At 35.0% G+C, this 8,616-nt stretch overlaps 1 pseudogene across 1 annotated transcript; it reads left to right on the top strand.

Annotated features, from left to right (window-relative positions):
• Positions 1–852: 852 nt before the first annotated feature.
• AT1G39513 lies at positions 853–2,688 on the top strand (annotated as a pseudogene; the record flags this gene model as incomplete). Its single annotated transcript has 1 exon — positions 853–2,688.
• Positions 2,689–8,616: the final 5,928 nt, after the last annotated feature.

The raw sequence follows: 8,616 nt of genomic DNA on the forward strand, positions 1-8,616 counted from the left end.
AGAATTTCATTCAGATCTATATACAGTGAAGAGATCCCTTCTTTCCCCTTCTCTATTTACTGTGTTTATGCTTTCTCACTTAATCATGTTGTTTGCTTCATCCAATATGTTTGAGTAGTCTGCTTGTTAGGAATAGGGTTTCTCATTAAGGATTCATATGGTTTAGTAGATTGCCTCCTTTGCTAAGTTATCTATAGAATTCTTCATCTTTAATTATGCCTAATGCTAGATCTAGAGTAATTAACTAGATCATGAATCCAGACAATAGATATGCCCGCCATAGGTATCTGTAGTCGGATCTATTATTTGATGAGTCTGGTTTATAGGTGTGTAATAAGAATCGGCCTATGTACTAAGATGAACAATTGAACTTGTTAAGAATGCGTATTTAGGTTGATAGTTTATCGGCTTCTCCAGTTATTATTAGCTATAGATATAGGGAGTTTCGCGGCACGCCCACCGGTTATTCCATAATTAGAGTTTGAGTTTAAGAATGGTTCGATAACAACCTAGCTTTCATTAGATCTACTAACCAATAGTTTCCTGAAAATACCATGTTCCTAGCTTTTTATTAAATCGTTTACAACCCAATCAATCTGCTGTTTTCTTATTTTGTTTTCTAACTATTTTACTCATACCTTAATAGCTTAATCTCGACATTTAACTCACTGTTTGAACAAAAGAACTCCGCGAATTCGATCCTAAAATATTGCAATTGATCTCTTATTTGAGAGAGTAGTTCTAGGTAATTTGAACCATATCAAATTTGGCGCCGTTGCCGAAGTTCTTGGGAATCATCATTGAGTTTAGTTTAGAGATTTTGTCTAGTTTTTACTTCTATTTTGTTACTCACGCGTTTCTTGTTTTCTTCTTTTCCGTGTTTCAGGTGTATGCCTAGGCAAACAAGGAGCACAAAACAGAAGGAGCTTATCAACTTGTCTGTTCTGGACTAGGGAGAACTTGAACGCATCAACCAAAAAACTAAAAAATTAGCAATCGCTGACAGAGTCATCAGAGCTGATGCAGAAGGAGTTTTGAGAGATGAGGATGGGCAAGCCTACAATGAGGCTGGTTAGAGATTGGATGATCATGGACTCATCCTACCCGAGGACGCCAATGAGGATCAGGCGTGCCTCAATGCGCAATTAGCTACTAGAGACGCAGCAGGGCTCGGTGTCGAGCGATACCAACTGGGTGTCGATCGACACCATCGGGAGCAGCACGCAGATGCAATCGGTGTCGAACGACACAATAGAGGTGTCGATCGACAGCAACACCACATTCCTGCAGCTATTCCTCCAGCTGCGGAACCACGTCGTACTCTTGGGAATTTCAACAAGCCAGACCTGTTCTATGCTAATCGATCAGCGATTGTACCCTCACCATTTTAGAGGAACGACTATGAGCTGAAGCATGGCTACTTTGCTTTAGTTGGCCAGCATCCTTTCCATGGCTTATCTCATGAGCAGCCAATGGATCATATCGAGCGATTTGAGGATCTTGTTTTGAGCATCAAGGCTAATGGAGTTTCAGAGTTTGAAAGCTCTAGGGAAGCATCAAGATAGCCTTCTTGAACAATTTCTACGATGATGCTAAGTTTGAGGAGTTGAGAAACAAGCTGTCTACCTTCACACAAGGTCCAGTTGAAGCTTTCAAGGCTGCTTGGGTTCGTTTCAAGGAGTACCAACGAGATTGTCCACATCATGATTTCAGTGAGGTACAACTTCTAGGTACCTTCTTCAGAGGAGTTGATTGGAGATACCAGATGGCTCTAGATGCAGCGAGCAATGGTAACTTCAATACACGTTACCCAGCTGATGCTACAGCCTTGATAGAGAACCTTGCTTGCAGCAACAGTACCAAGAATGCTGATTTTGAGAGGAAGAAGATTGCTGGAGCTGTTTCAGGAACTCTGATAGCAGAGGTGAATGCTAAGCTGGATTCAGTTCATAACTTGCTCACAGGGAAGAAGCATGTCCATTTTGCAGCTGAAGAAGAGACTATTGAGCCTGAGCCTGAGTCAGTGGAAGGAGTCTTTTACATAGATGGTCAGGGATACAGGAAATTTGGGCAGCCACAAGGCAACTTCAGTGGCAACAGATTTGCAGGGAACCAGGGTTCCTCATACTACACTCCAAAGCCTGCTTTCCAGAAGACTTTTCTTCAAAGCAGCTTTCAGAGGACCTATGGAAATTCAACTTACCAAGCCCCCCCCCCCCTCAGCAGAGACAAGAATGGAATCAATGCTTGAGTAGATTCTTGAGAGCCAAACAAAGCTTCTTGTGGAGTTTAATGGCAAGTTTGATGCTGTCTACACAGATCTTAATGGGAAGATCGACAATCTGAGCTCTCACTTGAAGAAGCTAGATGTACAGGTAGCTCAAACTGCACAATCTATCAAGAGACAAGAAGGTTTTCTTCCTGGTAATCCTGATGCTAACCAAAGAAAGAGCTGTAATGCCATCTTGATCAGAGAAGGAGATGATGTGTGGGAGGAATTGGACACTGAAGACGAGTTGGAGCTTGTAGTTGCAGAGATGGTATCGACCAACACCCTCCTATGTCGATCGACACCATATGGGACGCTTTTCTCAGAGACGACCCACTACGACGGTGTCGATTGATACCCCTCTAGTATCGATCGACACTGGATCTGGACTGCACCTTGTGAGGTGCAAGTATCTATAGAATTCTTCATCTTTAACTATGCCTAATGCTAGATCTAGAGTAATTAACTAGATCATGAATCCAGACAATAGATATGCTCGCCATAGGTATCTGTAGTTGGATCTATTATTTGATGAGTCTGGTTTATAGGTGTGTAATAAGAATCGGCCTATTTACTAAGATGAACAATTGAACTCTTTAAGAATGCGTATTTAGGTTGATAGTTTCTCGGCTTCTCCGGTTATTATTAGCTATAGATATAGGGAGTTTTGCGGCACGCCCACCAGTTATTCTATAATTAGAGTTTGAGTTTAAGAATGGTTCGATAACAACCTAGCTTTCATTAGATCTATTAACCAATAGTTTCCTGAGAATACCTTGTTCCTAGCGTTTTATTAAATCGTTTACAACCCAATCAATCTGCTGTTCTCTTATTTTGTTTTCTTACTATTTCACTCATACCTTGCTAGCTTAATCTTGACATTTAACTCATTGTTTGAATAAAAGAACTCCGTGAATTCGATCCTAAAATACTGTAATTGATCTCTTATTTGAGAGAGTAGTTCTAGGTAATTTGAACCATATCACTCCTAATTCATCTCTAACTCTTATAATTAGTTAATGCATTGGATTGTGACACATTTTGACCATGAAAACACAAACAAAACTGTTTACTGATTCTAAGCAATTTTTTGTTGGTTTAGGTTCTTTTGGGAGAAAATGGGTATAAGTGTTTTCTAAACACTCCTAATCCAACTCTAACTCTTATCATTAGTCAAATGCATTGGATTGTGACACATTTTGACCATAGAAACAGTAGCAAAGCTATTTACTGCTCCTAAGCAAATTTTTGTTGGTTTTAGCCTCTTTTGGGACAAAATGGGTATAATTATTGGCTAAACACTCTTAATCCATCTCTAACTCTTATAATTAGTCAAATGCATTAGATTTTGACCTATTTTAACCATAAAATCACTAACAAAACAGTTTCCTGCTTCTAAGCAATGTTTTGTTGGTTTTATCCTCTTTTGTGAGAAAATGGGTATAAGCGTTGGCTAAATCACTCTTAATCCATCTCTAACTCTTATAATTAGTCAAATGCATTAGATTGTGACACATTTTGACCATAGAAACACTAAAAAATATTAACTGCTTCTAAGCTAATTTTTGTTGGTTTTAACCTCTTTTGGGAGAAAATGGGTATAAGTGTTATCTAAACACTCCTAATCCATCTCTAACTCTTATAATTAGTCAAAAGCTTTGGATTGTGACACATTTTGACCATAGAAACACTAACAAAGCTATTTAGTGCTTCTAAGCAATTTTTTGTTGGTTTTAGCCTCTTTTGGAAGAAAATAGGTATAAGTATTGTCTAAACACTCCTAATCCATCTTTAACTCTTACAATTATTCAAATGCATTGGATTGTGACACATTTTGAGCATAAAAACATGAATAAATATTTACTGCTTCTAAGCAAATTTTTGTTGGTTTTAGCCTCTTTTGGGAGAAAATGGGTATATGTGTTGTATAAACACTCCTAATCCATCTCTAACTCTTATAATTAGTCAAAGGCTTTGGATTGGGACACATTTTGAGCATAAAAACACGAATAAATATATTGACTGCTTCGAAGCAAATTTTTGTTGGTTTTAGCCTTTTTTGGGAGAAAATGGGTATAAGTGTTGTCTAAACACTCCTAATCCATCTCTAACACTTATAAAACGTCAAATGCATTGGATTGTGACACATTTTGACCATAAAAACACTAACAAAACTTTTTACTGCTTCTAAGCAATTTTTTATTGGTTTTAGCCTCTTTTAGGAGAAAATAGGTATAAGTGTTGTCTAAACACTCCTAATCCATCTATAACTCTTATAATTAGTCAAATGATTTGGATTGTGAAACATTTTGACCATCGAAACACTAACAAAGCTATTTACTGCTTTTAAACAAATTTTTGTTGGTTTTAGTCTCTTTTAGGAAAAAATGGGTATAAGTATTGTCTAAACACTCTTAATCCATCTCTAACTCTTATATTTAGTCAAAGGCTTTGGATTGTGACTCATTTTGACCATAGGAACACTAACAAAGCTATTTACTGCTTTAAGCAATGTTTTGTTGGTTTTAGCCTGTTTTGGGGAGAAAATGGGTATAAGTGTTGTCTAAACACTCCTAATCCATCTCTAACTCTTATAATTATTCAAATGCATTGGATTGTGACAGATTTTGACCATAAAAACACTAACAAAGTTGTCTACTGGTTCAAAACAATTTTTGTTGGTTTTAGCCTCTTTGGAGAGAAAAAGGGTATAAGTGTTGTCTAAACACTCCTAATCAATCTCTAACTCTTATAATTAATCAAATGCATTGGATTGTGACACATTTTGACCATAAAAACACTAACAAAGCTGTCTACTGTTTCAAAACAATTTTTGTTGGTTTTAGCCTCTTTTCAGAGAAAAAAGGTATAAGTGTTGTCTAAACACTCCTAATCCATCTCTAACTCTTATAATTAGTGAAATGCATTGGATTTTGACACATTTTGACCATAAAAACACTAACAAAACTGTTTACTGCTTCTAAGCAATTTTTTTTTTATTTTAGCCTCTTTTGGGAGAAAATGGGTATAAGTGTTGTCTAAGCACTCCTAATCCATCTCTAACTCTTATAATTAGTCGAATGCATTGGGTTCTAACACATTTTGACCATAAAACACTAAAAAAACTGTTTACTGCTTTTAAACAAATTTTTGTTGGTTTTAGTCTCTTTTAGGAAAAAATGGGTATAAGTATTGTCTAAACACTCTTAATCCATCTCTAACTCTTATATTTAGTCAAAGGCTTTGGATTGTGACTCATTTTGACCATAGGAACACTAACAAAGCTATTTACTGCTTTAAGCAATGTTTTGTTGGTTTTAGCCTGTTTTGGGAGAAAATGGGTATAAGTGTTGTCTAAACACTCCTAATCCATCTCTAACTCTTATAATTATTCAAATGCATTGGATTGTGACAGATTTTGACCATAAAAACACTAACAAAGCTGTCTACTGGTTCAAAACAATTTTTGTTGGTTTTAGCCTCTTTGGAGAGAAAAAGGGTATAAGTGTTGTCTAAACACTCCTAATCAATCTCTAACTCTTATAATTAATCAAATGCATTGGATTGTGACACATTTTGACCATAAAAACACTAACAAAGCTGTCTACTGTTTCAAAACAATTTTTGTTGGTTTTAGCCTCTTTTCAGAGAAAAAAGGTATAAGTGTTGTCTAAACACTCCTAATCCATCTCTAACTCTTATAATTAGTGAAATGCATTGGATTTTGACACATTTTGACCATAAAAACACTAACAAAACTGTTTACTGCTTCTAAGCAATTTTTTTTTTATTTTAGCCTCTTTTGGGAGAAAATGGGTATAAGTGTTGTCTAAGCACTCCTAATCCATCTCTAACTCTTATAATTAGTCGAATGCATTGGGTTCTAACACATTTTGACCATAAAACACTAAAAAAACTGTTTACTGCTCCTAAGCAATTTTTTGTTGGTTTTAGCCTCTTTTGGGAGAAAATGGGTATAAGTATTGTCTAAACACTCCTAATCCATCTCTAACTCTTATAATTAGTCAAATGCATTGGATTCTTACACATTTTGACCATAAAAACACTAAAAAAACTGTTTAGTACTTCTAAGCAATTTTTTGTTGGTTTTAGCCTCTTTTGGGAGAAAATAGGTATAAGTGTTGTCTAAACACTCCTAATCTATCTTTATCTCTTATAATTAGTCAAATGCATTGGATTGTGACACATTTTGACCATAGAAATACTAACAAAGCTATTTACTACTTCGAAGCAATTTTTTGTTGGTTTTAGCCTCTTTTTGGACAAAATGGGTATAAGTGTTGTCTAAACACTCCTAATCTATCTTTATGTCTTATAATTAGTCAAATGCATTGGATTGTGACACTTTTTGACCATGGAAACACTAACAAAGCTATTTACTACTTCTAAGCAATTTTTTGTTTGTTTTAGCCTCTTTTGGGACAAAATGGGTATAATTGTTGTCTAAACACTCATAATCCATCTTTCACTGATAGAATTAGTCAAATACATTGGATCGTGATACATTTTGACCATGGAAACACTAACAAAGCTATTTACTGCTTCTAAGCAATTTTTTATTGGTTTTAGCCTCTCTTAGGAGAAAATAGGTATAAGTGATGTCTAAACACTCCTAATCCATCTATAACTCTTATAATTAGTCAAATGCTTTGGATTGTGAAACATTTTGACCATAGAAACACTAACAAAGCTATTTACTGCTTTTAAACAATTTTTTGTTGGTTTAAGTCTCTTTTAGGAAAAAATGGGTATAAGTATTGTCTAAACACTCTTAATCCATCTCTAACTCTTATATTTAGTCAAAGGCTTTGGATTGTGACTCCTTTTGACAATAGGAACACTAACAAAGCTATTTACTGCTTCAAGCAATGTTTTGTTGGTTTTAGCCTGTTTTGGGAGAAAATGGGTATAAGTGTTGTCTAAACACTCCTAATCTCTCTTTATCTCTTATAATTAGTCAAATGCATAGGATTGTGACACATTTTGACCATAGAAACACTAACAAAGCTATTTACTACTTCTAAGAAATTTTTTGTTGGTTTTAGCCTATTTTGAAAAAAAAAGGGTATAAGTGTTGTCTAAACACTCATAATCCATCTGTAACTGATAGAATTAGTCAAATACATTGGATCGTGATATATTTTGACCATGGAAACACTAACAAAGCTATTTACTGCTTCTAAGCAAATGTTTATTGGTTTTAGCCTCTCTTAGGAGAAAATAGGTATAAGTGATGTCTAAACACTCCTAATCCATCTCTAACTCTTATAATTATTCAAATGCATTGGATTGTGACAGATTTTGACCATAAAAACACTAACAAAGCTGTCTACTGGTTCAAAACAATTTTTGTTGGTTTTAGCCTCTTTGGAGAGAAAAAGGGTATAAGTGTTGTCTAAACACTCCTAATCAATCTCTAACTCTTATAATTAATCAAATGCATTGGATTGTGACACATTTTGACCATAAAAACACTAACAAAGCTGTCTACTGTTTCAAAACAATTTTTGTTGGTTTTAGCCTCTTTTCAGAGAAAAAAGGTATAAGTGTTGTCTAAACACTCCTAATCCATCTCTAACTCTTATAATTAGTCAAATGCATTGGATTTTGACACATTTTGACCATAAAAACACTAACAAAACTGTTTACTGCTTCTAAGCAATTTTTTTTTGATTTTAGCCTCTTTTGGGAGAAAATGGGTATAAGTGTTGTCTAAGCACTACTAATCCATCTCTAACTCTTATAATTAGTCGAATGCATTGGGTTCTGACACATTTTGACCATAAAACACTAAAAAAACTGTTTACTGCTCCTAAGCAATTTTTTGTTGGTTTTAGCCTCTTTTGGGAGAAAATGGGTATAAGTATTGTCTAAACACTCCTAATCCATCTCTAACTCTTATAATTAGTCAAATGCATTGGATTCTTACACATTTTGACCATAAAAACACTAAAAAAACTGTTTAGTACTTCTAAGCAATTTTTTGTTGGTTTTAGCCTCTTTTGGGAGAAAATAGGTATAAGTGTTGTCTAAACACTCCTAATCTATCTTTATCTCTTATAATTAGTCAAATGCATTGGATTGTGACACATTTTGACCATAGAAATACTAACAAAGCTATTTACTACTTCGAAGCAATTTTTTGTTGGTTTTAGCCTCTTTTTGGACAAAATGGGTATAAGTGTTGTCTAAACACTCCTAATCTATCTTTATCTCTTATAATTAGTCAAATGCATTGGATTGTGACACTTTTTGACCATGGAAACACTAACAAAGCTATTTACTACTTCTAAGCAATTTTTTGTTTGTTTTAGCCTCTTTTGGGA

Source organism: Arabidopsis thaliana (genome assembly GCF_000001735.4).
Source record: "Arabidopsis thaliana chromosome 1 sequence".
In the NCBI taxonomy this organism is placed as follows: domain Eukaryota; kingdom Viridiplantae; phylum Streptophyta; class Magnoliopsida; order Brassicales; family Brassicaceae; genus Arabidopsis; species Arabidopsis thaliana.